The 23,503-nt window shown below is 44.5% G+C and overlaps 62 non-coding genes and 4 pseudogenes across 62 annotated transcripts; all 66 read left to right on the forward strand.

Moving 5' to 3' along the window:
* The first annotated feature begins 147 nt into the window (after window positions 1-147).
* LOC124022552 lies at window positions 148-266 on the forward strand. The gene has a single exon (XR_006836452.1). It is a non-coding gene; the product is annotated as a 5S ribosomal RNA (ribosomal RNA).
* Window positions 267-500: 234 nt separating this feature from the next.
* LOC124022553 lies at window positions 501-619 on the forward strand. Its single transcript, XR_006836453.1, has one exon. It is a non-coding gene; the product is annotated as a 5S ribosomal RNA (ribosomal RNA).
* Window positions 620-853: 234 nt separating this feature from the next.
* Window positions 854-972, forward strand: LOC124022554. The gene has a single exon (XR_006836454.1). It is a non-coding gene; the product is annotated as a 5S ribosomal RNA (ribosomal RNA).
* A 234-nt stretch (window positions 973-1,206) lies between these two features.
* On the forward strand, window positions 1,207-1,325 carry LOC124022555. The gene has a single exon (XR_006836455.1). It is a non-coding gene; the product is annotated as a 5S ribosomal RNA (ribosomal RNA).
* Window positions 1,326-1,559: 234 nt separating this feature from the next.
* LOC124022680 lies at window positions 1,560-1,678 on the forward strand. The gene has a single exon (XR_006836576.1). It is a non-coding gene; the product is annotated as a 5S ribosomal RNA (ribosomal RNA).
* Window positions 1,679-1,912: 234 nt separating this feature from the next.
* On the forward strand, window positions 1,913-2,031 carry LOC124022556. Its single transcript, XR_006836456.1, has one exon. It is a non-coding gene; the product is annotated as a 5S ribosomal RNA (ribosomal RNA).
* A 234-nt stretch (window positions 2,032-2,265) lies between these two features.
* LOC124022557 lies at window positions 2,266-2,384 on the forward strand. The gene has a single exon (XR_006836457.1). It is a non-coding gene; the product is annotated as a 5S ribosomal RNA (ribosomal RNA).
* A 234-nt stretch (window positions 2,385-2,618) lies between these two features.
* LOC124022558 lies at window positions 2,619-2,737 on the forward strand. Its single transcript, XR_006836458.1, has one exon. It is a non-coding gene; the product is annotated as a 5S ribosomal RNA (ribosomal RNA).
* Window positions 2,738-2,971: 234 nt separating this feature from the next.
* Window positions 2,972-3,090, forward strand: LOC124022559. Its single transcript, XR_006836459.1, has one exon. It is a non-coding gene; the product is annotated as a 5S ribosomal RNA (ribosomal RNA).
* Window positions 3,091-3,324: 234 nt separating this feature from the next.
* On the forward strand, window positions 3,325-3,443 carry LOC124022561. Its single transcript, XR_006836460.1, has one exon. It is a non-coding gene; the product is annotated as a 5S ribosomal RNA (ribosomal RNA).
* Window positions 3,444-3,677: 234 nt separating this feature from the next.
* Window positions 3,678-3,796, forward strand: LOC124022562. Its single transcript, XR_006836461.1, has one exon. It is a non-coding gene; the product is annotated as a 5S ribosomal RNA (ribosomal RNA).
* A 234-nt stretch (window positions 3,797-4,030) lies between these two features.
* LOC124022564 lies at window positions 4,031-4,149 on the forward strand. The gene has a single exon (XR_006836463.1). It is a non-coding gene; the product is annotated as a 5S ribosomal RNA (ribosomal RNA).
* Window positions 4,150-4,383: 234 nt separating this feature from the next.
* LOC124022565 lies at window positions 4,384-4,502 on the forward strand. The gene has a single exon (XR_006836464.1). It is a non-coding gene; the product is annotated as a 5S ribosomal RNA (ribosomal RNA).
* Window positions 4,503-4,735: 233 nt separating this feature from the next.
* On the forward strand, window positions 4,736-4,854 carry LOC124022566. Its single transcript, XR_006836465.1, has one exon. It is a non-coding gene; the product is annotated as a 5S ribosomal RNA (ribosomal RNA).
* Window positions 4,855-5,088: 234 nt separating this feature from the next.
* LOC124022567 lies at window positions 5,089-5,207 on the forward strand. The gene has a single exon (XR_006836466.1). It is a non-coding gene; the product is annotated as a 5S ribosomal RNA (ribosomal RNA).
* Window positions 5,208-5,441: 234 nt separating this feature from the next.
* Window positions 5,442-5,560, forward strand: LOC124022568. The gene has a single exon (XR_006836467.1). It is a non-coding gene; the product is annotated as a 5S ribosomal RNA (ribosomal RNA).
* A 234-nt stretch (window positions 5,561-5,794) lies between these two features.
* On the forward strand, window positions 5,795-5,913 carry LOC124022569. The gene has a single exon (XR_006836468.1). It is a non-coding gene; the product is annotated as a 5S ribosomal RNA (ribosomal RNA).
* Window positions 5,914-6,153: 240 nt separating this feature from the next.
* LOC124022570 lies at window positions 6,154-6,272 on the forward strand. Its single transcript, XR_006836469.1, has one exon. It is a non-coding gene; the product is annotated as a 5S ribosomal RNA (ribosomal RNA).
* A 234-nt stretch (window positions 6,273-6,506) lies between these two features.
* Window positions 6,507-6,625, forward strand: LOC124022571. The gene has a single exon (XR_006836470.1). It is a non-coding gene; the product is annotated as a 5S ribosomal RNA (ribosomal RNA).
* Window positions 6,626-6,859: 234 nt separating this feature from the next.
* Window positions 6,860-6,978, forward strand: LOC124022572. Its single transcript, XR_006836471.1, has one exon. It is a non-coding gene; the product is annotated as a 5S ribosomal RNA (ribosomal RNA).
* A 234-nt stretch (window positions 6,979-7,212) lies between these two features.
* On the forward strand, window positions 7,213-7,331 carry LOC124022573. The gene has a single exon (XR_006836472.1). It is a non-coding gene; the product is annotated as a 5S ribosomal RNA (ribosomal RNA).
* A 234-nt stretch (window positions 7,332-7,565) lies between these two features.
* On the forward strand, window positions 7,566-7,687 carry LOC124022681. The gene has a single exon (XR_006836577.1). It is a non-coding gene; the product is annotated as a 5S ribosomal RNA (ribosomal RNA).
* Window positions 7,688-7,921: 234 nt separating this feature from the next.
* On the forward strand, window positions 7,922-8,040 carry LOC124022575. The gene has a single exon (XR_006836474.1). It is a non-coding gene; the product is annotated as a 5S ribosomal RNA (ribosomal RNA).
* A 234-nt stretch (window positions 8,041-8,274) lies between these two features.
* LOC124022576 lies at window positions 8,275-8,393 on the forward strand. Its single transcript, XR_006836475.1, has one exon. It is a non-coding gene; the product is annotated as a 5S ribosomal RNA (ribosomal RNA).
* Window positions 8,394-8,627: 234 nt separating this feature from the next.
* LOC124022577 lies at window positions 8,628-8,746 on the forward strand. The gene has a single exon (XR_006836476.1). It is a non-coding gene; the product is annotated as a 5S ribosomal RNA (ribosomal RNA).
* Window positions 8,747-8,980: 234 nt separating this feature from the next.
* On the forward strand, window positions 8,981-9,099 carry LOC124022578. Its single transcript, XR_006836477.1, has one exon. It is a non-coding gene; the product is annotated as a 5S ribosomal RNA (ribosomal RNA).
* A 234-nt stretch (window positions 9,100-9,333) lies between these two features.
* On the forward strand, window positions 9,334-9,452 carry LOC124022579. Its single transcript, XR_006836478.1, has one exon. It is a non-coding gene; the product is annotated as a 5S ribosomal RNA (ribosomal RNA).
* Window positions 9,453-9,686: 234 nt separating this feature from the next.
* On the forward strand, window positions 9,687-9,805 carry LOC124022580. The gene has a single exon (XR_006836479.1). It is a non-coding gene; the product is annotated as a 5S ribosomal RNA (ribosomal RNA).
* A 234-nt stretch (window positions 9,806-10,039) lies between these two features.
* Window positions 10,040-10,158, forward strand: LOC124022581. Its single transcript, XR_006836480.1, has one exon. It is a non-coding gene; the product is annotated as a 5S ribosomal RNA (ribosomal RNA).
* Window positions 10,159-10,392: 234 nt separating this feature from the next.
* LOC124022582 lies at window positions 10,393-10,511 on the forward strand. Its single transcript, XR_006836481.1, has one exon. It is a non-coding gene; the product is annotated as a 5S ribosomal RNA (ribosomal RNA).
* A 234-nt stretch (window positions 10,512-10,745) lies between these two features.
* LOC124022583 lies at window positions 10,746-10,864 on the forward strand. The gene has a single exon (XR_006836482.1). It is a non-coding gene; the product is annotated as a 5S ribosomal RNA (ribosomal RNA).
* Window positions 10,865-11,097: 233 nt separating this feature from the next.
* On the forward strand, window positions 11,098-11,216 carry LOC124022584. The gene has a single exon (XR_006836483.1). It is a non-coding gene; the product is annotated as a 5S ribosomal RNA (ribosomal RNA).
* A 234-nt stretch (window positions 11,217-11,450) lies between these two features.
* On the forward strand, window positions 11,451-11,569 carry LOC124022586. The gene has a single exon (XR_006836485.1). It is a non-coding gene; the product is annotated as a 5S ribosomal RNA (ribosomal RNA).
* Window positions 11,570-11,799: 230 nt separating this feature from the next.
* On the forward strand, window positions 11,800-11,918 carry LOC124022587. Its single transcript, XR_006836486.1, has one exon. It is a non-coding gene; the product is annotated as a 5S ribosomal RNA (ribosomal RNA).
* Window positions 11,919-12,152: 234 nt separating this feature from the next.
* On the forward strand, window positions 12,153-12,271 carry LOC124022588. Its single transcript, XR_006836487.1, has one exon. It is a non-coding gene; the product is annotated as a 5S ribosomal RNA (ribosomal RNA).
* Window positions 12,272-12,505: 234 nt separating this feature from the next.
* On the forward strand, window positions 12,506-12,624 carry LOC124022589. The gene has a single exon (XR_006836488.1). It is a non-coding gene; the product is annotated as a 5S ribosomal RNA (ribosomal RNA).
* Window positions 12,625-12,858: 234 nt separating this feature from the next.
* On the forward strand, window positions 12,859-12,977 carry LOC124022590. The gene has a single exon (XR_006836489.1). It is a non-coding gene; the product is annotated as a 5S ribosomal RNA (ribosomal RNA).
* A 234-nt stretch (window positions 12,978-13,211) lies between these two features.
* Window positions 13,212-13,330, forward strand: LOC124022591. The gene has a single exon (XR_006836490.1). It is a non-coding gene; the product is annotated as a 5S ribosomal RNA (ribosomal RNA).
* A 234-nt stretch (window positions 13,331-13,564) lies between these two features.
* Window positions 13,565-13,683, forward strand: LOC124022592. Its single transcript, XR_006836491.1, has one exon. It is a non-coding gene; the product is annotated as a 5S ribosomal RNA (ribosomal RNA).
* Window positions 13,684-13,917: 234 nt separating this feature from the next.
* LOC124022593 lies at window positions 13,918-14,036 on the forward strand. Its single transcript, XR_006836492.1, has one exon. It is a non-coding gene; the product is annotated as a 5S ribosomal RNA (ribosomal RNA).
* Window positions 14,037-14,269: 233 nt separating this feature from the next.
* On the forward strand, window positions 14,270-14,388 carry LOC124022594. The gene has a single exon (XR_006836493.1). It is a non-coding gene; the product is annotated as a 5S ribosomal RNA (ribosomal RNA).
* A 234-nt stretch (window positions 14,389-14,622) lies between these two features.
* LOC124022595 lies at window positions 14,623-14,741 on the forward strand. Its single transcript, XR_006836494.1, has one exon. It is a non-coding gene; the product is annotated as a 5S ribosomal RNA (ribosomal RNA).
* A 234-nt stretch (window positions 14,742-14,975) lies between these two features.
* Window positions 14,976-15,094, forward strand: LOC124022598. Its single transcript, XR_006836496.1, has one exon. It is a non-coding gene; the product is annotated as a 5S ribosomal RNA (ribosomal RNA).
* A 232-nt stretch (window positions 15,095-15,326) lies between these two features.
* On the forward strand, window positions 15,327-15,445 carry LOC124022599. The gene has a single exon (XR_006836497.1). It is a non-coding gene; the product is annotated as a 5S ribosomal RNA (ribosomal RNA).
* A 233-nt stretch (window positions 15,446-15,678) lies between these two features.
* On the forward strand, window positions 15,679-15,797 carry LOC124022600. Its single transcript, XR_006836498.1, has one exon. It is a non-coding gene; the product is annotated as a 5S ribosomal RNA (ribosomal RNA).
* A 234-nt stretch (window positions 15,798-16,031) lies between these two features.
* Window positions 16,032-16,150, forward strand: LOC124022601. Its single transcript, XR_006836499.1, has one exon. It is a non-coding gene; the product is annotated as a 5S ribosomal RNA (ribosomal RNA).
* Window positions 16,151-16,384: 234 nt separating this feature from the next.
* On the forward strand, window positions 16,385-16,503 carry LOC124022602. The gene has a single exon (XR_006836500.1). It is a non-coding gene; the product is annotated as a 5S ribosomal RNA (ribosomal RNA).
* A 234-nt stretch (window positions 16,504-16,737) lies between these two features.
* Window positions 16,738-16,856, forward strand: LOC124022604. Its single transcript, XR_006836502.1, has one exon. It is a non-coding gene; the product is annotated as a 5S ribosomal RNA (ribosomal RNA).
* A 234-nt stretch (window positions 16,857-17,090) lies between these two features.
* Window positions 17,091-17,206, forward strand: LOC124022699 (annotated as a pseudogene).
* A 490-nt stretch (window positions 17,207-17,696) lies between these two features.
* Window positions 17,697-17,815, forward strand: LOC124022605. Its single transcript, XR_006836503.1, has one exon. It is a non-coding gene; the product is annotated as a 5S ribosomal RNA (ribosomal RNA).
* A 234-nt stretch (window positions 17,816-18,049) lies between these two features.
* Window positions 18,050-18,168, forward strand: LOC124022606. Its single transcript, XR_006836504.1, has one exon. It is a non-coding gene; the product is annotated as a 5S ribosomal RNA (ribosomal RNA).
* A 234-nt stretch (window positions 18,169-18,402) lies between these two features.
* LOC124022607 lies at window positions 18,403-18,521 on the forward strand. The gene has a single exon (XR_006836505.1). It is a non-coding gene; the product is annotated as a 5S ribosomal RNA (ribosomal RNA).
* Window positions 18,522-18,755: 234 nt separating this feature from the next.
* LOC124022608 lies at window positions 18,756-18,874 on the forward strand. The gene has a single exon (XR_006836506.1). It is a non-coding gene; the product is annotated as a 5S ribosomal RNA (ribosomal RNA).
* A 234-nt stretch (window positions 18,875-19,108) lies between these two features.
* Window positions 19,109-19,227, forward strand: LOC124022610. Its single transcript, XR_006836508.1, has one exon. It is a non-coding gene; the product is annotated as a 5S ribosomal RNA (ribosomal RNA).
* A 234-nt stretch (window positions 19,228-19,461) lies between these two features.
* On the forward strand, window positions 19,462-19,599 carry LOC124022697 (annotated as a pseudogene).
* Window positions 19,600-19,833: 234 nt separating this feature from the next.
* On the forward strand, window positions 19,834-19,952 carry LOC124022611. Its single transcript, XR_006836509.1, has one exon. It is a non-coding gene; the product is annotated as a 5S ribosomal RNA (ribosomal RNA).
* Window positions 19,953-20,192: 240 nt separating this feature from the next.
* LOC124022613 lies at window positions 20,193-20,311 on the forward strand. Its single transcript, XR_006836510.1, has one exon. It is a non-coding gene; the product is annotated as a 5S ribosomal RNA (ribosomal RNA).
* Window positions 20,312-20,545: 234 nt separating this feature from the next.
* Window positions 20,546-20,664, forward strand: LOC124022614. The gene has a single exon (XR_006836511.1). It is a non-coding gene; the product is annotated as a 5S ribosomal RNA (ribosomal RNA).
* Window positions 20,665-20,898: 234 nt separating this feature from the next.
* Window positions 20,899-21,017, forward strand: LOC124022615. The gene has a single exon (XR_006836512.1). It is a non-coding gene; the product is annotated as a 5S ribosomal RNA (ribosomal RNA).
* Window positions 21,018-21,251: 234 nt separating this feature from the next.
* Window positions 21,252-21,370, forward strand: LOC124022616. Its single transcript, XR_006836513.1, has one exon. It is a non-coding gene; the product is annotated as a 5S ribosomal RNA (ribosomal RNA).
* A 233-nt stretch (window positions 21,371-21,603) lies between these two features.
* LOC124022617 lies at window positions 21,604-21,722 on the forward strand. The gene has a single exon (XR_006836514.1). It is a non-coding gene; the product is annotated as a 5S ribosomal RNA (ribosomal RNA).
* A 234-nt stretch (window positions 21,723-21,956) lies between these two features.
* On the forward strand, window positions 21,957-22,081 carry LOC124022694 (annotated as a pseudogene).
* Window positions 22,082-22,315: 234 nt separating this feature from the next.
* Window positions 22,316-22,434, forward strand: LOC124022618. Its single transcript, XR_006836515.1, has one exon. It is a non-coding gene; the product is annotated as a 5S ribosomal RNA (ribosomal RNA).
* A 234-nt stretch (window positions 22,435-22,668) lies between these two features.
* Window positions 22,669-22,787, forward strand: LOC124022619. The gene has a single exon (XR_006836516.1). It is a non-coding gene; the product is annotated as a 5S ribosomal RNA (ribosomal RNA).
* A 234-nt stretch (window positions 22,788-23,021) lies between these two features.
* LOC124022689 lies at window positions 23,022-23,145 on the forward strand (annotated as a pseudogene).
* Window positions 23,146-23,379: 234 nt separating this feature from the next.
* Window positions 23,380-23,498, forward strand: LOC124022620. Its single transcript, XR_006836517.1, has one exon. It is a non-coding gene; the product is annotated as a 5S ribosomal RNA (ribosomal RNA).
* The last annotated feature ends 5 nt before the right edge of the window (window positions 23,499-23,503 follow it).

The raw sequence follows: 23,503 nt of genomic DNA on the forward strand, positions 1-23,503 counted from the left end.
AATCTGTGCTACAAATTATGGCTACATTATATGCAAGTTCTTGCACTTTTTGAGTGACACAAAGATGCTTATCGACATGGTGAAAATGCAACAGCTGTTAATCACACCCACTTTGACTTTATATAGTGCACCAAGAGATAGTTTCTCGCTTACGACCACACCGGCCTGAGTACGCCTGATCTCGTCTGATCTCGGAAGCTAAGCAGGTTCGGGCCTGGTTAGTACTTGGATGGGAGACCGCCTGGGAATACCAGGTGCTGTAAGCTTTTTGTCAACCCTTTGTCCGTTTCTTCCCACAAGGCTGAAATATGTGCCGTCGCTTTGAAATAAGGTTAGTTTGTATTTCATCCAACAATCTGTGCTACAAATTATGGCTACATTATATGCAAGTTCTTGCACTTTTTGAGTGACACAAAGATGCTTATCGACATGGTGAAAATGCAACAGCTGTTAATCACACCCACTTTGACTTTATATAGTGCACCAAGAGATAGTTTCTCGCTTACGACCACACCGGCCTGAGTACGCCTGATCTCGTCTGATCTCGGAAGCTAAGCAGGTTCGGGCCTGGTTAGTACTTGGATGGGAGACCGCCTGGGAATACCAGGTGCTGTAAGCTTTTTGTCAACCCTTTGTCCGTTTCTTCCCACAAGGCTGAAATATGTGCCGTCGCTTTGAAATAAGGTTAGTTTGTATTTCATCCAACAATCTGTGCTACAAATTATGGCTACATTATATGCAAGTTCTTGCACTTTTTGAGTGACACAAAGATGCTTATCGACATGGTGAAAATGCAACAGCTGTTAATCACACCCACTTTGACTTTATATAGTGCACCAAGAGATAGTTTCTCGCTTACGACCACACCGGCCTGAGTACGCCTGATCTCGTCTGATCTCGGAAGCTAAGCAGGTTCGGGCCTGGTTAGTACTTGGATGGGAGACCGCCTGGGAATACCAGGTGCTGTAAGCTTTTTGTCAACCCTTTGTCCGTTTCTTCCCACAAGGCTGAAATATGTGCCGTCGCTTTGAAATAAGGTTAGTTTGTATTTCATCCAACAATCTGTGCTACAAATTATGGCTACATTATATGCAAGTTCTTGCACTTTTTGAGTGACACAAAGATGCTTATCGACATGGTGAAAATGCAACAGCTGTTAATCACACCCACTTTGACTTTATATAGTGCACCAAGAGATAGTTTCTCGCTTACGACCACACCGGCCTGAGTACGCCTGATCTCGTCTGATCTCGGAAGCTAAGCAGGTTCGGGCCTGGTTAGTACTTGGATGGGAGACCGCCTGGGAATACCAGGTGCTGTAAGCTTTTTGTCAACCCTTTGTCCGTTTCTTCCCACAAGGCTGAAATATGTGCCGTCGCTTTGAAATAAGGTTAGTTTGTATTTCATCCAACAATCTGTGCTACAAATTATGGCTACATTATATGCAAGTTCTTGCACTTTTTGAGTGACACAAAGATGCTTATCGACATGGTGAAAATGCAACAGCTGTTAATCACACCCACTTTGACTTTATATAGTGCACCAAGAGATAGTTTCTCGCTTACGACCACACCGGCCTGATCTCGTCTGATCTCGTCTGATCTCGGAAGCTAAGCAGGTTCGGGCCTGGTTAGTACTTGGATGGGAGACCGCCTGGGAATACCAGGTGCTGTAAGCTTTTTGTCAACCCTTTGTCCGTTTCTTCCCACAAGGCTGAAATATGTGCCGTCGCTTTGAAATAAGGTTAGTTTGTATTTCATCCAACAATCTGTGCTACAAATTATGGCTACATTATATGCAAGTTCTTGCACTTTTTGAGTGACACAAAGATGCTTATCGACATGGTGAAAATGCAACAGCTGTTAATCACACCCACTTTGACTTTATATAGTGCACCAAGAGATAGTTTCTCGCTTACGACCACACCGGCCTGAGTACGCCTGATCTCGTCTGATCTCGGAAGCTAAGCAGGTTCGGGCCTGGTTAGTACTTGGATGGGAGACCGCCTGGGAATACCAGGTGCTGTAAGCTTTTTGTCAACCCTTTGTCCGTTTCTTCCCACAAGGCTGAAATATGTGCCGTCGCTTTGAAATAAGGTTAGTTTGTATTTCATCCAACAATCTGTGCTACAAATTATGGCTACATTATATGCAAGTTCTTGCACTTTTTGAGTGACACAAAGATGCTTATCGACATGGTGAAAATGCAACAGCTGTTAATCACACCCACTTTGACTTTATATAGTGCACCAAGAGATAGTTTCTCGCTTACGACCACACCGGCCTGAGTACGCCTGATCTCGTCTGATCTCGGAAGCTAAGCAGGTTCGGGCCTGGTTAGTACTTGGATGGGAGACCGCCTGGGAATACCAGGTGCTGTAAGCTTTTTGTCAACCCTTTGTCCGTTTCTTCCCACAAGGCTGAAATATGTGCCGTCGCTTTGAAATAAGGTTAGTTTGTATTTCATCCAACAATCTGTGCTACAAATTATGGCTACATTATATGCAAGTTCTTGCACTTTTTGAGTGACACAAAGATGCTTATCGACATGGTGAAAATGCAACAGCTGTTAATCACACCCACTTTGACTTTATATAGTGCACCAAGAGATAGTTTCTCGCTTACGACCACACCGGCCTGAGTACGCCTGATCTCGTCTGATCTCGGAAGCTAAGCAGGTTCGGGCCTGGTTAGTACTTGGATGGGAGACCGCCTGGGAATACCAGGTGCTGTAAGCTTTTTGTCAACCCTTTGTCCGTTTCTTCCCACAAGGCTGAAATATGTGCCGTCGCTTTGAAATAAGGTTAGTTTGTATTTCATCCAACAATCTGTGCTACAAATTATGGCTACATTATATGCAAGTTCTTGCACTTTTTGAGTGACACAAAGATGCTTATCGACATGGTGAAAATGCAACAGCTGTTAATCACACCCACTTTGACTTTATATAGTGCACCAAGAGATAGTTTCTCGCTTACGACCACACCGGCCTGAGTACGCCTGATCTCGTCTGATCTCGGAAGCTAAGCAGGTTCGGGCCTGGTTAGTACTTGGATGGGAGACCGCCTGGGAATACCAGGTGCTGTAAGCTTTTTGTCAACCCTTTGTCCGTTTCTTCCCACAAGGCTGAAATATGTGCCGTCGCTTTGAAATAAGGTTAGTTTGTATTTCATCCAACAATCTGTGCTACAAATTATGGCTACATTATATGCAAGTTCTTGCACTTTTTGAGTGACACAAAGATGCTTATCGACATGGTGAAAATGCAACAGCTGTTAATCACACCCACTTTGACTTTATATAGTGCACCAAGAGATAGTTTCTCGCTTACGACCACACCGGCCTGAGTACGCCTGATCTCGTCTGATCTCGGAAGCTAAGCAGGTTCGGGCCTGGTTAGTACTTGGATGGGAGACCGCCTGGGAATACCAGGTGCTGTAAGCTTTTTGTCAACCCTTTGTCCGTTTCTTCCCACAAGGCTGAAATATGTGCCGTCGCTTTGAAATAAGGTTAGTTTGTATTTCATCCAACAATCTGTGCTACAAATTATGGCTACATTATATGCAAGTTCTTGCACTTTTTGAGTGACACAAAGATGCTTATCGACATGGTGAAAATGCAACAGCTGTTAATCACACCCACTTTGACTTTATATAGTGCACCAAGAGATAGTTTCTCGCTTACGACCACACCGGCCTGAGTACGCCTGATCTCGTCTGATCTCGGAAGCTAAGCAGGTTCGGGCCTGGTTAGTACTTGGATGGGAGACCGCCTGGGAATACCAGGTGCTGTAAGCTTTTTGTCAACCCTTTGTCCGTTTCTTCCCACAAGGCTGAAATATGTGCCGTCGCTTTGAAATAAGGTTAGTTTGTATTTCATCCAACAATCTGTGCTACAAATTATGGCTACATTATATGCAAGTTCTTGCACTTTTTGAGTGACACAAAGATGCTTATCGACATGGTGAAAATGCAACAGCTGTTAATCACACCCACTTTGACTTTATATAGTGCACCAAGAGATAGTTTCTCGCTTACGACCACACCGGCCTGAGTACGCCTGATCTCGTCTGATCTCGGAAGCTAAGCAGGTTCGGGCCTGGTTAGTACTTGGATGGGAGACCGCCTGGGAATACCAGGTGCTGTAAGCTTTTTGTCAACCCTTTGTCCGTTTCTTCCCACAAGGCTGAAATATGTGCCGTCGCTTTGAAATAAGGTTAGTTTGTATTTCATCCAACAATCTGTGCTACAAATTATGGCTACATTATATGCAAGTTCTTGCACTTTTTGAGTGACACAAAGATGCTTATCGACATGGTGAAAATGCAACAGCTGTTAATCACACCCACTTTGACTTTATATAGTGCACCAAGAGATAGTTTCTCGCTTACGACCACACCGGCCTGAGTACGCCTGATCTCGTCTGATCTCGGAAGCTAAGCAGGTTCGGGCCTGGTTAGTACTTGGATGGGAGACCGCCTGGGAATACCAGGTGCTGTAAGCTTTTGTCAACCCTTTGTCCGTTTCTTCCCACAAGGCTGAAATATGTGCCGTCGCTTTGAAATAAGGTTAGTTTGTATTTCATCCAACAATCTGTGCTACAAATTATGGCTACATTATATGCAAGTTCTTGCACTTTTTGAGTGACACAAAGATGCTTATCGACATGGTGAAAATGCAACAGCTGTTAATCACACCCACTTTGACTTTATATAGTGCACCAAGAGATAGTTTCTCGCTTACGACCACACCGGCCTGAGTACGCCTGATCTCGTCTGATCTCGGAAGCTAAGCAGGTTCGGGCCTGGTTAGTACTTGGATGGGAGACCGCCTGGGAATACCAGGTGCTGTAAGCTTTTTGTCAACCCTTTGTCCGTTTCTTCCCACAAGGCTGAAATATGTGCCGTCGCTTTGAAATAAGGTTAGTTTGTATTTCATCCAACAATCTGTGCTACAAATTATGGCTACATTATATGCAAGTTCTTGCACTTTTTGAGTGACACAAAGATGCTTATCGACATGGTGAAAATGCAACAGCTGTTAATCACACCCACTTTGACTTTATATAGTGCACCAAGAGATAGTTTCTCGCTTACGACCACACCGGCCTGAGTACGCCTGATCTCGTCTGATCTCGGAAGCTAAGCAGGTTCGGGCCTGGTTAGTACTTGGATGGGAGACCGCCTGGGAATACCAGGTGCTGTAAGCTTTTTGTCAACCCTTTGTCCGTTTCTTCCCACAAGGCTGAAATATGTGCCGTCGCTTTGAAATAAGGTTAGTTTGTATTTCATCCAACAATCTGTGCTACAAATTATGGCTACATTATATGCAAGTTCTTGCACTTTTTGAGTGACACAAAGATGCTTATCGACATGGTGAAAATGCAACAGCTGTTAATCACACCCACTTTGACTTTATATAGTGCACCAAGAGATAGTTTCTCGCTTACGACCACACCGGCCTGAGTACGCCTGATCTCGTCTGATCTCGGAAGCTAAGCAGGTTCGGGCCTGGTTAGTACTTGGATGGGAGACCGCCTGGGAATACCAGGTGCTGTAAGCTTTTTGTCAACCCTTTGTCCGTTTCTTCCCACAAGGCTGAAATATGTGCCGTCGCTTTGAAATAAGGTTAGTTTGTATTTCATCCAACAATCTGTGCTACAAATTATGGCTACATTATATGCAAGTTCTTGCACTTTTTGAGTGACACAAAGATGCTTATCGACATGGTGAAAATGCAACAGCTGTTAATCACACCCACTTTGACTTTATATAGTGCACCAAGAGATAGTTTCTCGCTTACGACCACACCGGCCTGAGTACGCCTGATCTCGTCTGATCTCGGAAGCTAAGCAGGTTCGGGCCTGGTTAGTACTTGGATGGGAGACCGCCTGGGAATACCAGGTGCTGTAAGCTTTTTGTCAACCCTTTGTCCGTTTCTTCCCACAAGGCTGAAATATGTGCCGTCGCTTTGAAATAAGGTTAGTTTGTATTTCATCCAACAATCTGTGCTACAAATTATGGCTACATTATATGCAAGTTCTTGCACTTTTTGAGTGACACAAAGATGCTTATCGACATGGTGAAAATGCAAATGCAACAGCTGTTAATCACACCCACTTTGACTTTATATAGTGCACCAAGAGATAGTTTCTCGCTTACGACCACACCGGCCTGAGTACGCCTGATCTCGTCTGATCTCGGAAGCTAAGCAGGTTCGGGCCTGGTTAGTACTTGGATGGGAGACCGCCTGGGAATACCAGGTGCTGTAAGCTTTTTGTCAACCCTTTGTCCGTTTCTTCCCACAAGGCTGAAATATGTGCCGTCGCTTTGAAATAAGGTTAGTTTGTATTTCATCCAACAATCTGTGCTACAAATTATGGCTACATTATATGCAAGTTCTTGCACTTTTTGAGTGACACAAAGATGCTTATCGACATGGTGAAAATGCAACAGCTGTTAATCACACCCACTTTGACTTTATATAGTGCACCAAGAGATAGTTTCTCGCTTACGACCACACCGGCCTGAGTACGCCTGATCTCGTCTGATCTCGGAAGCTAAGCAGGTTCGGGCCTGGTTAGTACTTGGATGGGAGACCGCCTGGGAATACCAGGTGCTGTAAGCTTTTTGTCAACCCTTTGTCCGTTTCTTCCCACAAGGCTGAAATATGTGCCGTCGCTTTGAAATAAGGTTAGTTTGTATTTCATCCAACAATCTGTGCTACAAATTATGGCTACATTATATGCAAGTTCTTGCACTTTTTGAGTGACACAAAGATGCTTATCGACATGGTGAAAATGCAACAGCTGTTAATCACACCCACTTTGACTTTATATAGTGCACCAAGAGATAGTTTCTCGCTTACGACCACACCGGCCTGAGTACGCCTGATCTCGTCTGATCTCGGAAGCTAAGCAGGTTCGGGCCTGGTTAGTACTTGGATGGGAGACCGCCTGGGAATACCAGGTGCTGTAAGCTTTTTGTCAACCCTTTGTCCGTTTCTTCCCACAAGGCTGAAATATGTGCCGTCGCTTTGAAATAAGGTTAGTTTGTATTTCATCCAACAATCTGTGCTACAAATTATGGCTACATTATATGCAAGTTCTTGCACTTTTTGAGTGACACAAAGATGCTTATCGACATGGTGAAAATGCAACAGCTGTTAATCACACCCACTTTGACTTTATATAGTGCACCAAGAGATAGTTTCTCGCTTACGACCACACCGGCCTGAGTACGCCTGATCTCGTCTGATCTCGGAAGCTAAGCAGGTTCGGGCCTGGTTAGTACTTGGATGGGAGACCGCCTGGGAATACCAGGTGCTGTAAGCTTTTTGTCAACCCTTTGTCCGTTTCTTCCCACAAGGCTGAAATATGTGCCGTCGCTTTGAAATAAGGTTAGTTTGTATTTCATCCAACAATCTGTGCTACAAATTATGGCTACATTATATGCAAGTTCTTGCACTTTTTGAGTGACACAAAGATGCTTATCGACATGGTGAAAATGCAACAGCTGTTAATCACACCCACTTTGACTTTATATAGTGCACCAAGAGATAGTTTCTCGCTTACGACCACACCGGCCTGAGTACGCCTGATCTCGTCGTCTGATCTCGGAAGCTAAGCAGGTTCGGGCCTGGTTAGTACTTGGATGGGAGACCGCCTGGGAATACCAGGTGCTGTAAGCTTTTTGTCAACCCTTTGTCCGTTTCTTCCCACAAGGCTGAAATATGTGCCGTCGCTTTGAAATAAGGTTAGTTTGTATTTCATCCAACAATCTGTGCTACAAATTATGGCTACATTATATGCAAGTTCTTGCACTTTTTGAGTGACACAAAGATGCTTATCGACATGGTGAAAATGCAACAGCTGTTAATCACACCCACTTTGACTTTATATAGTGCACCAAGAGATAGTTTCTCGCTTACGACCACACCGGCCTGAGTACGCCTGATCTCGTCTGATCTCGGAAGCTAAGCAGGTTCGGGCCTGGTTAGTACTTGGATGGGAGACCGCCTGGGAATACCAGGTGCTGTAAGCTTTTTGTCAACCCTTTGTCCGTTTCTTCCCACAAGGCTGAAATATGTGCCGTCGCTTTGAAATAAGGTTAGTTTGTATTTCATCCAACAATCTGTGCTACAAATTATGGCTACATTATATGCAAGTTCTTGCACTTTTTGAGTGACACAAAGATGCTTATCGACATGGTGAAAATGCAACAGCTGTTAATCACACCCACTTTGACTTTATATAGTGCACCAAGAGATAGTTTCTCGCTTACGACCACACCGGCCTGAGTACGCCTGATCTCGTCTGATCTCGGAAGCTAAGCAGGTTCGGGCCTGGTTAGTACTTGGATGGGAGACCGCCTGGGAATACCAGGTGCTGTAAGCTTTTTGTCAACCCTTTGTCCGTTTCTTCCCACAAGGCTGAAATATGTGCCGTCGCTTTGAAATAAGGTTAGTTTGTATTTCATCCAACAATCTGTGCTACAAATTATGGCTACATTATATGCAAGTTCTTGCACTTTTTGAGTGACACAAAGATGCTTATCGACATGGTGAAAATGCAACAGCTGTTAATCACACCCACTTTGACTTTATATAGTGCACCAAGAGATAGTTTCTCGCTTACGACCACACCGGCCTGAGTACGCCTGATCTCGTCTGATCTCGGAAGCTAAGCAGGTTCGGGCCTGGTTAGTACTTGGATGGGAGACCGCCTGGGAATACCAGGTGCTGTAAGCTTTTTGTCAACCCTTTGTCCGTTTCTTCCCACAAGGCTGAAATATGTGCCGTCGCTTTGAAATAAGGTTAGTTTGTATTTCATCCAACAATCTGTGCTACAAATTATGGCTACATTATATGCAAGTTCTTGCACTTTTTGAGTGACACAAAGATGCTTATCGACATGGTGAAAATGCAACAGCTGTTAATCACACCCACTTTGACTTTATATAGTGCACCAAGAGATAGTTTCTCGCTTACGACCACACCGGCCTGAGTACGCCTGATCTCGTCTGATCTCGGAAGCTAAGCAGGTTCGGGCCTGGTTAGTACTTGGATGGGAGACCGCCTGGGAATACCAGGTGCTGTAAGCTTTTTGTCAACCCTTTGTCCGTTTCTTCCCACAAGGCTGAAATATGTGCCGTCGCTTTGAAATAAGGTTAGTTTGTATTTCATCCAACAATCTGTGCTACAAATTATGGCTACATTATATGCAAGTTCTTGCACTTTTTGAGTGACACAAAGATGCTTATCGACATGGTGAAAATGCAACAGCTGTTAATCACACCCACTTTGACTTTATATAGTGCACCAAGAGATAGTTTCTCGCTTACGACCACACCGGCCTGAGTACGCCTGATCTCGTCTGATCTCGGAAGCTAAGCAGGTTCGGGCCTGGTTAGTACTTGGATGGGAGACCGCCTGGGAATACCAGGTGCTGTAAGCTTTTTGTCAACCCTTTGTCCGTTTCTTCCCACAAGGCTGAAATATGTGCCGTCGCTTTGAAATAAGGTTAGTTTGTATTTCATCCAACAATCTGTGCTACAAATTATGGCTACATTATATGCAAGTTCTTGCACTTTTTGAGTGACACAAAGATGCTTATCGACATGGTGAAAATGCAACAGCTGTTAATCACACCCACTTTGACTTTATATAGTGCACCAAGAGATAGTTTCTCGCTTACGACCACACCGGCCTGAGTACGCCTGATCTCGTCTGATCTCGGAAGCTAAGCAGGTTCGGGCCTGGTTAGTACTTGGATGGGAGACCGCCTGGGAATACCAGGTGCTGTAAGCTTTTTGTCAACCCTTTGTCCGTTTCTTCCCACAAGGCTGAAATATGTGCCGTCGCTTTGAAATAAGGTTAGTTTGTATTTCATCCAACAATCTGTGCTACAAATTATGGCTACATTATATGCAAGTTCTTGCACTTTTTGAGTGACACAAAGATGCTTATCGACATGGTGAAAATGCAACAGCTGTTAATCACACCCACTTTGACTTTATATAGTGCACCAAGAGATAGTTTCTCGCTTACGACCACACCGGCCTGAGTACGCCTGATCTCGTCTGATCTCGGAAGCTAAGCAGGTTCGGGCCTGGTTAGTACTTGGATGGGAGACCGCCTGGGAATACCAGGTGCTGTAAGCTTTTTGTCAACCCTTTGTCCGTTTCTTCCCACAAGGCTGAAATATGTGCCGTCGCTTTGAAATAAGGTTAGTTTGTATTTCATCCAACAATCTGTGCTACAAATTATGGCTACATTATATGCAAGTTCTTGCACTTTTTGAGTGACACAAAGATGCTTATCGACATGGTGAAAATGCAACAGCTGTTAATCACACCCACTTTGACTTTATATAGTGCACCAAGAGATAGTTTCTCGCTTACGACCACACCGGCCTGAGTACGCCTGATCTCGTCTGATCTCGGAAGCTAAGCAGGTTCGGGCCTGGTTAGTACTTGGATGGGAGACCGCCTGGGAATACCAGGTGCTGTAAGCTTTTTGTCAACCCTTTGTCCGTTTCTTCCCACAAGGCTGAAATATGTGCCGTCGCTTTGAAATAAGGTTAGTTTGTATTTCATCCAACAATCTGTGCTACAAATTATGGCTACATTATATGCAAGTTCTTGCACTTTTTGAGTGACACAAAGATGCTTATCGACATGGTGAAAATGCAACAGCTGTTAATCACACCCACTTTGACTTTATATAGTGCACCAAGAGATAGTTTCTCGCTTACGACCACACCGGCCTGAGTACGCCTGATCTCGTCTGATCTCGGAAGCTAAGCAGGTTCGGGCCTGGTTAGTACTTGGATGGGAGACCGCCTGGGAATACCAGGTGCTGTAAGCTTTTGTCAACCCTTTGTCCGTTTCTTCCCACAAGGCTGAAATATGTGCCGTCGCTTTGAAATAAGGTTAGTTTGTATTTCATCCAACAATCTGTGCTACAAATTATGGCTACATTATATGCAAGTTCTTGCACTTTTTGAGTGACACAAAGATGCTTATCGACATGGTGAAAATGCAACAGCTGTTAATCACACCCACTTTGACTTTATATAGTGCACCAAGAGATAGTTTCTCGCTTACGACCACACCGGCCTGAGTACGCCTGATCTCGTCTGATCTCGGAAGCTAAGCAGGTTCGGGCCTGGTTAGTACTTGGATGGGAGACCGCCTGGGAATACCAGGTGCTGTAAGCTTTTTGTCAACCCTTTGTCCGTTTCTTCCCACAAGGCTGAAATATGTGCCGTCGCTTTGAAATAAGGTTAGTTTGTATTTCATCCAACAATCTGTGCTACAAATTATGGCTACATTATATGCAAGTTCTTGCACTTTTTGAGTGACACAAAGATGCTTATCGACATGGTGAAAATGCAACAGCTGTTAATCACACCCACTTTGACTTTATATAGTGCACCAAGAGATAGTTTCTCGCTTACGACCACACCGGCCTGAGTACGCCTGATCTCGTCTGATCTCGGAAGCTAAGCAGGTTCGGGCCTGGTTAGTACTTGGATGGGAGACCGCCTGGGAATACCAGGTGCTGTAAGCTTTTTGTCAACCCTTTGTCCGTTTCTTCCCACAAAAAATATGTGCCGTCGCTTTGAAATAAGGTTAGTTTGTATTTCATCCAACAATCTGTGCTACAAATTATGGCTACATTATATGCAAGTTCTTGCACTTTTTGAGTGACACAAAGATGCTTATCGACATGGTGAAAATGCAACAGCTGTTAATCACACCCACTTTGACTTTATATAGTGCACCAAGAGATAGTTTCTCGCTTACGACCACACCGGCCTGAGTACGCCTGATCTCGTCTGATCTCGGAAGCTAAGCAGGTTCGGGCCTGGTTAGTACTTGGATGGGAGACCGCCTGGGAATACCAGGTGCTGTAAGCTTTTTGTCAACCCTTTGTCCGTTTCTTCCCACAAGGCTGAAATATGTGCCGTCGCTTTGAAATAAGGTTAGTTTGTATTTCATCCAACAATCTGTGCTACAAATTATGGCTACATTATATGCAAGTTCTTGCACTTTTTGAGTGACACAAAGATGCTTATCGACATGGTGAAAATGCAACAGCTGTTAATCACACCCACTTTGACTTTATATAGTGCACCAAGAGATAGTTTCTCGCTTACGACCACACCGGCCTGAGTACGCCTGATCTCGTCTGATCTCGGAAGCTAAGCAGGTTCGGGCCTGGTTAGTACTTGGATGGGAGACCGCCTGGGAATACCAGGTGCTGTAAGCTTTTTGTCAACCCTTTGTCCGTTTCTTCCCACAAGGCTGAAATATGTGCCGTCGCTTTGAAATAAGGTTAGTTTGTATTTCATCCAACAATCTGTGCTACAAATTATGGCTACATTATATGCAAGTTCTTGCACTTTTTGAGTGACACAAAGATGCTTATCGACATGGTGAAAATGCAACAGCTGTTAATCACACCCACTTTGACTTTATATAGTGCACCAAGAGATAGTTTCTCGCTTACGACCACACCGGCCTGAGTACGCCTGATCTCGTCTGATCTCGGAAGCTAAGCAGGTTCGGGCCTGGTTAGTACTTGGATGGGAGACCGCCTGGGAATACCAGGTGCTGTAAGCTTTTTGTCAACCCTTTGTCCGTTTCTTCCCACAAGGCTGAAATATGTGCCGTCGCTTTGAAATAAGGTTAGTTTGTATTTCATCCAACAATCTGTGCTACAAATTATGGCTACATTATATGCAAGTTCTTGCACTTTTTGAGTGACACAAAGATGCTTATCGACATGGTGAAAATGCAACAGCTGTTAATCACACCCACTTTGACTTTATATAGTGCACCAAGAGATAGTTTCTCGCTTACGACCACACCGGCCTGAGTACGCCTGATCTCGTCTGATCTCGGAAGCTAAGCAGGTTCGGGCCTGGTTAGTACTTGGATGGGAGACCGCCTGGGAATACCAGGTGCTGTAAGCTTTTTGTCAACCCTTTGTCCGTTTCTTCCCACAAGGCTGAAATATGTGCCGTCGCTTTGAAATAAGGTTAGTTTGTATTTCATCCAACAATCTGTGCTACAAATTATGGCTACATTATATGCAAGTTCTTGCACTTTTTGAGTGACACAAAGATGCTTATCGACATGGTGAAAATGCAACAGCTGTTAATCACACCCACTTTGACTTTATATAGTGCACCAAGAGATAGTTTCTCGCTTACGACCACACCGGCCTGAGTACGCCTGATCTCGTCTGATCTCGGAAGCTAAGCAGGTTCGGGCCTGGTTAGTACTTGGATGGGAGACCGCCTGGGAATACCAGGTGCTGTAAGCTTTTTGTCAACCCTTTGTCCGTTTCTTCCCACAAGGCTGAAATATGTGCCGTCGCTTTGAAATAAGGTTAGTTTGTATTTCATCCAACAATCTGTGCTACAAATTATGGCTACATTATATGCAAGTTCTTGCACTTTTTGAGTGACACAAAGATGCTTATCGACATGGTGAAAATGCAACAGCTGTTAATCACACCCACTTTGACTTTATATAGTGCACCAAGAGATAGTTTCTCGCTTACGACCACACCGGCCTGAGTACGCCTGATCTCGTCTGATCTCGGAAGCTAAGCAGGTTCGGGCCTGGTTAGTACTTGGATGGGAGACCGCCTGGGAATACCAGGTGCTGTAAGCTTTTTGTCAACCCTTTGTCCGTTTCTTCCCACAAGGCTGAAATATGTGCCGTCGCTTTGAAATAAGGTTAGTTTGTATTTCATCCAACAATCTGTGCTACAAATTATGGCTACATTATATGCAAGTTCTTGCACTTTTTGAGTGACACAAAGATGCTTATCGACATGGTGAAAATGCAACAGCTGTTAATCACACCCACTTTGACTTTATATAGTGCACCAAGAGATAGTTTCTCGCTTACGACCACACCGGCCTGAGTACGCCTGATCTCGTCTGATCTCGGAAGCTAAGCAGGTTCGGGCCTGGTTAGTACTTGGATGGGAGACCGCCTGGGAATACCAGGTGCTGTAAGCTTTTTGTCAACCCTTTGTCCGTTTCTTCCCACAAGGCTGAAATATGTGCCGTCGCTTTGAAATAAGGTTGTTTGTATTTCATCCAACAATCTGTGCTACAAATTATGGCTACATTATATGCAAGTTCTTGCACTTTTTGAGTGACACAAAGATGCTTATCGACATGGTGAAAATGCAACAGCTGTTAATCACACCCACTTTGACTTTATATAGTGCACCAAGAGATAGTTTCTCGCTTACGACCACACCGGCCTGAGTACGCCTGATCTCGTCTGATCTCGGAAGCTAAGCAGGTTCGGGCCTGGTTAGTACTTGGATGGGAGACCGCCTGGGAATACCAGGTGCTGTAAGCTTTTTGTCAACCCTTTGTCCGTTTCTTCCCACAAGGCTGAAATATGTGCCGTCGCTTTGAAATAAGGTTAGTTTGTATTTCATCCAACAATCTGTGCTACAAATTATGGCTACATTATATGCAAGTTCTTGCACTTTTTGAGTGACACAAAGATGCTTATCGACATGGTGAAAATGCAACAGCTGTTAATCACACCCACTTTGACTTTATATAGTGCACCAAGAGATAGTTTCTCGCTTACGACCACACCGGCCTGAGTACGCCTGATCTCGTCTGATCTCGGAAGCTAAGCAGGTTCGGGCCTGGTTAGTACTTGGATGGGAGACCGCCTGGGAATACCAGGTGCTGTAAGCTTTTTGTCAACCCTTTGTCCGTTTCTTCCCACAAGGCTGAAATATGTGCCGTCGCTTTGAAATAAGGTTAGTTTGTATTTCATCCAACAATCTGTGCTACAAATTATGGCTACATTATATGCAAGTTCTTGCACTTTTTGAGTGACACAAAGATGCTTATCGACATGGTGAAAATGCAACAGCTGTTAATCACACCCACTTTGACTTTATATAGTGCACCAAGAGATAGTTTCTCGCTTACGACCACACCGGCCTGAGTACGCCTGATCTCGTCTGATCTCGGAAGCTAAGCAGGTTCGGGCCTGGTTAGTACTTGGATGGGAGACCGCCTGGGAATACCAGGTGCTGTAAGCTTTTGTCAACCTTTGTCCGTTTCTTCCCACAAGGCTGAAATATGTGCCGTCGCTTTGAAATAAGGTTAGTTTGTATTTCATCCAACAATCTGTGCTACAAATTATGGCTACATTATATGCAAGTTCTTGCACTTTTTGAGTGACACAAAGATGCTTATCGACATGGTGAAAATGCAACAGCTGTTAATCACACCCACTTTGACTTTATATAGTGCACCAAGAGATAGTTTCTCGCTTACGACCACACCGGCCTGAGTACGCCTGATCTCGTCTGATCTCGGAAGCTAAGCAGGTTCGGGCCTGGTTAGTACTTGGATGGGAGACCGCCTGGGAATACCAGGTGCTGTAAGCTTTTGTCAACCCTTTGTCCGTTTCTTCCCACAAGGCTGAAATATGTGCCGTCGCTTTGAAATAAGGTTAGTTTGTATTTCATCCAACAATCTGTGCTACAAATTATGGCTACATTATATGCAAGTTCTTGCACTTTTTGAGTGACACAAAGATGCTTATCGACATGGTGAAAATGCAACAGCTGTTAATCACACCCACTTTGACTTTATATAGTGCACCAAGAGATAGTTTCTCGCTTACGACCACACCGGCCTGAGTACGCCTGATCTCGTCTGATCTCGGAAGCTAAGCAGGTTCGGGCCTGGTTAGTACTTGGATGGGAGACCGCCTGGGAATACCAGGTGCTGTAAGCTTTTTGTCAACCCTTTGTCCGTTTCTTCCCACAAGGCTGAAATATGTGCCGTCGCTTTGAAATAAGGTTAGTTTGTATTTCATCCAACAATCTGTGCTACAAATTATGGCTACATTATATGCAAGTTCTTGCACTTTTTGAGTGACACAAAGATGCTTATCGACATGGTGAAAATGCAACAGCTGTTAATCACACCCACTTTGACTTTATATAGTGCACCAAGAGATAGTTTCTCGCTTACGACCACACCGGCCTGAGTACGCCTGATCTCGTCTGATCTCGGAAGCTAAGCAGGTTCGGGCCTGGTTAGTACTTGGATGGGAGACCGCCTGGGAATACCAGGTGCTGTAAGCTTTTTGTCAACCCTTTGTCCGTTTCTTCCCACAAGGCTGAAATATGTGCCGTCGCTTTGAAATAAGGTTAGTTTGTATTTCATCCAACAATCTGTGCTACAAATTATGGCTACATTATATGCAAGTTCTTGCACTTTTTGAGTGACACAAAGATGCTTATCGACATGGTGAAAATGCAACAGCTGTTAATCACACCCACTTTGACTTTATATAGTGCACCAAGAGATAGTTTCTCGCTTACGACCACACCGGCCTGAGTACGCCTGATCTCGTCTGATCTCGGAAGCTAAGCAGGTTCGGGCCTGGTTAGTACTTGGATGGGAGACCGCCTGGGAATACCAGGTGCTGTAAGCTTTTTGTCAACCCTTTGTCCGTTTCTTCCCACAAGGCTGAAATATGTGCCGTCGCTTTGAAATAAGGTTAGTTTGTATTTCATCCAACAATCTGTGCTACAAATTATGGCTACATTATATGCAAGTTCTTGCACTTTTTGAGTGACACAAAGATGCTTATCGACATGGTGAAAATGCAACAGCTGTTAATCACACCCACTTTGACTTTATATAGTGCACCAAGAGATAGTTTCTCGCTTACGACCACACCGGCCTGAGTACGCCTGATCTCGTCTGATCTCGGAAGCTAAGCAGGTTCGGGCCTGGTTAGTACTTGGATGGGAGACCGCCTGGGAATACCAGGTGCTGTAAGCTTTTTGTCAACCCTTTGTCCGTTTCTTCCCACAAGGCTGAAATATGTGCCGTCGCTTTGAAATAAGGTTAGTTTGTATTTCATCCAACAATCTGTGCTACAAATTATGGCTACATTATATGCAAGTTCTTGCACTTTTTGAGTGACACAAAGATGCTTATCGACATGGTGAAAATGCAACAGCTGTTAATCACACCCACTTTGACTTTATATAGTGCACCAAGAGATAGTTTCTCGCTTACGACCCACCGGCCTGAGTACGCCTGATCTCGTCTGATCTCGGAAGCTAAGCAGGTTCGGGCCTGGTTAGTCTTGGATGGGAGACGCCTGGGAATACCAGGTGCTGTAAGCTTTTTGTCAGTCCGTTTCTTCCCACAAGGCTGAAATATGTGCCTGGAAATAAGGTTAGTTTGTATTTCATCCAACAATCTGGATGGGAGGCTACATTATATGCAAGTTCTTGGGAATGCCAGGTGAAAATGCAACAGCTGTTAATCACACCCACTTTGACTTTTATAGTCACCAAGAGATAGTTTCCCTTTGTCCGTTCTCTTCTCCTAAGCAAGGCTGGATGGGAGACCGCCTGGGAATACCAGGTGCTGTAAGCTTTTTGTCAACCCTTTGTCCGTTTCTTCCCACAAGGCTGAAATATGTGCCGTCGCTTTGAAATAAGGTTAGTTTGTATTTCATCCAACAATCTGTGCTACAAATTATGGCTACATTATATGCAAGTTCTTGCACTTTTTGAGTGACACAAAGATGCTTATCGACATGGTGAAAATGCAACAGCTGTTAATCACACCCACTTTGACTTTATATAGTGCACCAAGAGATAGTTTCTCGCTTACGACCACACCGGCCTGAGTACGCCTGATCTCGTCTGATCTCGGAAGCTAAGCAGGTTCGGGCCTGGTTAGTACTTGGATGGGAGACCGCCTGGGAATACCAGGTGCTGTAAGCTTTTTGTCAACCCTTTGTCCGTTTCTTCCCACAAGGCTGAAATATGTGCCGTCGCTTTGAAATAAGGTTAGTTTGTATTTCATCCAACAATCTGTGCTACAAATTATGGCTACATTATATGCAAGTTCTTGCACTTTTTGAGTGACACAAAGATGCTTATCGACATGGTGAAAATGCAACAGCTGTTAATCACACCCACTTTGACTTTATATAGTGCACCAAGAGATAGTTTCTCGCTTACGACCACACCGGCCTGAGTACGCCTGATCTCGTCTGATCTCGGAAGCTAAGCAGGTTCGGGCCTGGTTAGTACTTGGATGGGAGACCGCCTGGGAATACCAGGTGCTGTAAGCTTTTTGTCAACCCTTTGTCCGTTTCTTCCCACAAGGCTGAAATATGTGCCGTCGCTTTGAAATAAGGTTAGTTTGTATTTCATCCAACAATCTGTGCTACAAATTATGGCTACATTATATGCAAGTTCTTGCACTTTTTGAGTGACACAAAGATGCTTATCGACATGGTGAAAATGCAACAGCTGTTAATCACACCCACTTTGACTTTATATAGTGCACCAAGAGATAGTTTCTCGCTTACGACCACACCGGCCTGAGTACGCCTGATCTCGTCTGATCTCGGAAGCTAAGCAGGTTCGGGCCTGGTTAGTACTTGGATGGGAGACCGCCTGGGAATACCAGGTGCTGTAAGCTTTTTGTCAACCCTTTGTCCGTTTCTTCCCACAAGGCTGAAATATGTGCCGTCGCTTTGAAATAAGGTTAGTTTGTATTTCATCCAACAATCTGTGCTACAAATTATGGCTACATTATATGCAAGTTCTTGCACTTTTTGAGTGACACAAAGATGCTTATCGACATGGTGAAAATGCAACAGCTGTTAATCACACCCACTTTGACTTTATATAGTGCACCAAGAGATAGTTTCTCGCTTACGACCACACCGGCCTGAGTACGCCTGATCTCGTCTGATCTCGGAAGCTAAGCAGGTTCGGGCCTGGTTAGTACTTGGATGGGAGACCGCCTGGGAATACCAGGTGCTGTAAGCTTTTTGTCAACCCTTTGTCCGTTTCTTCCCACAAGGCTGAAATATGTGCCGTCGCTTTGAAATAAGGTTAGTTTGTATTTCATCCAACAATCTGTGCTACAAATTATGGCTACATTATATGCAAGTTCTTGCACTTTTTGAGTGACACAAAGATGCTTATCGACATGGTGAAAATGCAACAGCTGTTAATCACACCCACTTTGACTTTATATAGTGCACCAAGAGATAGTTTCTCGCTTACGACCACACCGGCCTGAGTACGCCTGATCTCGTCTGATCTCGGAAGCTAAGCAGGTTCGGGCCTGGTTAGTACTTGGATGGGAGACCGCCTGGGAATACCAGGTGCTGTAAGCTTTTTGTCAACCCTTTGTCCGTTTCTTCCCACAAGGCTGAAATATGTGCCGTCGCTTTGAAATAAGGTTAGTTTGTATTTCATCCAACAATCTGTGCTACAAATTATGGCTACATTATATGCAAGTTCTTGCACTTTTTGAGTGACACAAAGATGCTTATCGACATGGTGAAAATGCAACAGCTGTTAATCACACCCACTTTGACTTTATATAGTGCACCAAGAGATAGTTTCTCGCTTACGACCACACCGGCCTGAGTACGCCTGATCTCGTCTGAGTACGCCTGATCTCGTCTGATCTCGAAGCTAAGCAGGTTCGGGCCTGGTTAGTACTTGGATGGGAGACCGCCTGGGAATACCAGGTGCTGTAAGCTTTTTGTCAACCCTTTGTCCGTTTCTTCCCACAAGGCTGAAATATGTGCCGTCGCTTTGAAATAAGGTTAGTTTGTATTTCATCCAACAATCTGTGCTACAAATTATGGCTACATTATATGCAAGTTCTTGCACTTTTTGAGTGACACAAAGATGCTTATCGACATGGTGAAAATGCAACAGCTGTTAATCACACCCACTTTGACTTTATATAGTGCACCAAGAGATAGTTTCTCGCTTACGACCACACCGGCCTGAGTACGCCTGATCTCGTCTGATCTCGGAAGCTAAGCAGGTTCGGGCCTGGTTAGTACTTGGATGGGAGACCGCCTGGGAATACCAGGTGCTGTAAGCTTTTTGTCAACCCTTTGTCCGTTTCTTCCCACAAGGCTGAAATATGTGCCGTCGCTTTGAAATAAGGTTAGTTTGTTTGTAGTTTTCATCCAACAATCTGTGCTACAAATTATGGCTACATTATATGCAAGTTCTTGCACTTTTTGAGTGACACAAAGATGCTTATCGACATGGTGAAAATGCAACAGCTGTTAATCACACCCACTTTGACTTTATATAGTGCACCAAGAGATAGTTTCTCGCTTACGACCACACCGGCCTGAGTACGCCTGATCTCGTCTGATCTCGGAAGCTAAGCAGGTTCGGGCCTGGTTAGTACTTGGATGGGAGACCGCCTGGGAATACCAGGTGCTGTAAGCTTTTTGTCAACCCTTTGTCCGTTTCTTCCCACAAGGCTGAAATATGTGCCGTCGCTTTGAAATAAGGTTAGTTTGTATTTCATCCAACAATCTGTGCTACAAATTATGGCTACATTATATGCAAGTTCTTGCACTTTTTGAGTGACACAAAGATGCTTATCGACATGGTGAAAATGCAACAGCTGTTAATCACACCCACTTTGACTTTATATAGTGCACCAAGAGATAGTTTCTCGCTTACGACCACACCGGCCTGAGTACGCCTGATCTCGTCTGATCTCGGAAGCTAAGCAGGTTCGGGCCTGGTTAGTACTTGGATGGGAGACCGCCTGGGAATACCAGGTGCTGTAAGCTTTTTGTCAACCCTTTGTCCGTTTCTTCCCACAAGGCTGAAATATGTGCCGTCGCTTTGAAATAAGGTTAGTTTGTATTTCATCCAACAATCTGTGCTACAAATTATGGCTACATTATATGCAAGTTCTTGCACTTTTTGAGTGACACAAAGATGCTTATCGACATGGTGAAAATGCAACAGCTGTTAATCACACCCACTTTGACTTTATATAGTGCACCAAGAGATAGTTTCTCGCTTACGACCACACCGGCCTGAGTACGCCTGATCTCGTCTGATCTCGGAAGCTAAGCAGGTTCGGGCCTGGTTAGTACTTGGATGGGAGACCGCCTGGGAATACCAGGTGCTGTAAGCTTTTTGTCAACCCTTTGTCCGTTTCTTCCCACAAGGCTGAAATATGTGCCGTCGCTTTGAAATAAGGTTAGTTTGTATTTCATCCAACAATCTGTGCTACAAATTATGGCTACATTATATGCAAGTTCTTGCACTTTTTGAGTGACACAAAGATGCTTATCGACATGGTGAAAATGCAACAGCTGTTAATCACACCCACTTTGACTTTATATAGTGCACCAAGAGATAGTTTCTCGCTTACGACCACACCGGCCTGAGTACGCCTGATCTCGTCTGATCTCGGAAGCTAAGCAGGTTCGGGCCTGGTTAGTACTTGGATGGGAGACCGCCTGGGAATACCAGGTGCTGTAAGCTTTTTGTCAACCCTTTGTCCGTTTCTTCCCACAAGGCTGAAATATGTGCCGTCGCTTTGAAATAAGGTTAGTTTGTATTTCATCCAACAATCTGTGCTACAAATTATGGCTACATTATATGCAAGTTCTTGCACTTTTGAGTGACACAAAGATGCTTATCGACATGGTGAAAATGCAACAGCTGTTAATCACACCCACTTTGACTTTATATAGTGCACCAAGAGATAGTTTCTCGCTTACGACCACACCGGCCTGAGTACGCCTGATCTCGTCTGATCTCGGAAGCTAAGCAGGTTCGGGCCTGGTTAGTACTTGGATGGGAGACCGCCTGGGAATACCAGGTGCTGTAAGCTTTTTGTCAACCCTTTGTCCGTTTCTTCCCACAAGGCTGAAATATGTGCCGTCGCTTTGAAATAAGGTTAGTTTGTATTTCATCCAACAATCTGTGCTACAAATTATGGCTACATTATATGCAAGTTCTTGCACTTTTTGAGTGACACAAAGATGCTTATCGACATGGTGAAAATGCAACAGCTGTTAATCACACCCACTTTGACTTTATATAGTGCACCAAGAGATAGTTTCTCGCTTACGACCACACCGGCCTGAGTACGCCTGATCTCGTCTGATCTCGGAAGCTAAGCAGGTTCGGGCCTGGTTAGTACTAGTACTTGGATGGGAGACCGCCTGGGAATACCAGGTGCTGTAAGCTTTTTGTCAACCCTTTGTCCGTTTCTTCCCACAAGGCTGAAATATGTGCCGTCGCTTTGAAATAAGGTTAGTTTGTATTTCATCCAACAATCTGTGCTACAAATTATGGCTACATTATATGCAAGTTCTTGCACTTTTTGAGTGACACAAAGATGCTTATCGACATGGTGAAAATGCAACAGCTGTTAATCACACCCACTTTGACTTTATATAGTGCACCAAGAGATAGTTTCTCGCTTACGACCACACCGGCCTGAGTACGCCTGATCTCGTCTGATCTCGGAAGCTAAGCAGGTTCGGGCCTGGTTAGTACTTGGATGGGAGACCGCCTGGGAATACCAGGTGCTGTAAGCTTTTTGTCAACCCTTTGTCCGTTTCTTCCCACAAGGCTGAAATATGTGCCGTCGCTTTGAAATAAGGTTAGTTTGTATTTCATCCAACAATCTGTGCTACAAATTATGGCTACATTATATGCAAGTTCTTGCACTTTTTGAGTGACACAAAGATGCTTATCGACATGGTGAAAATGCAACAGCTGTTAATCACACCCACTTTGACTTTATATAGTGCACCAAGAGATAGTTTCTCGCTTACGACCACACCGGCCTGAGTACGCCTGATCTCGTCTGATCTCGGAAGCTAAGCAGGTTCGGGCCTGGTTAGTACTTGGATGGGAGACCGCCTGGGAATACCAGGTGCTGTAAGCTTTTTGTCAACCCTTTGTCCGTTTCTTCCCACAAGGCTGAAATATGTGCCGTCGCTTTGAAATAAGGTTAGTTTGTATTTCATCCAACAATCTGTGCTACAAATTATGGCTACATTATATGCAAGTTCTTGCACTTTTTGAGTGACACAAAGATGCTTATCGACATGGTGAAAATGCAACAGCTGTTAATCACACCCACTTTGACTTTATATAGTGCACCAAGAGATAGTTTCTCGCTTACGACCACACCGGCCTGGCCTGAGTACGCCTGATCTCGTCTGATCTCGGAAGCTAAGCAGGTTCGGGCCTGGTTAGTACTTGGATGGGAGACCGCCTGGGAATACCAGGTGCTGTAAGCTTTTTGTCAACCCTTTGTCCGTTTCTTCCCACAAGGCTGAAATATGTGCCGTCGCTTTGAAATAAGGTTAGTTTGTATTTCATCCAACAATCTGTGCTACAAATTATGGCTACATTATATGCAAGTTCTTGCACTTTTTGAGTGACACAAAGATGCTTATCGACATGGTGAAAATGCAACAGCTGTTAATCACACCCACTTTGACTTTATATAGTGCACCAAGAGATAGTTTCTCGCTTACGACCACACCGGCCTGAGTACGCCTGATCTCGTCTGATCTCGGAAGCTAAGCAGGTTCGGGCCTGGTTAGTACTTGGATGGGAGACCGCCTGGGAATACCAGGTGCTGTAAGCTTTTTG

The sequence above is a fragment of the Oncorhynchus gorbuscha genome, unplaced genomic scaffold, assembly GCF_021184085.1.
Source record: "Oncorhynchus gorbuscha isolate QuinsamMale2020 ecotype Even-year unplaced genomic scaffold, OgorEven_v1.0 Un_scaffold_1405, whole genome shotgun sequence".
In the NCBI taxonomy this organism is placed as follows: domain Eukaryota; kingdom Metazoa; phylum Chordata; class Actinopteri; order Salmoniformes; family Salmonidae; genus Oncorhynchus; species Oncorhynchus gorbuscha.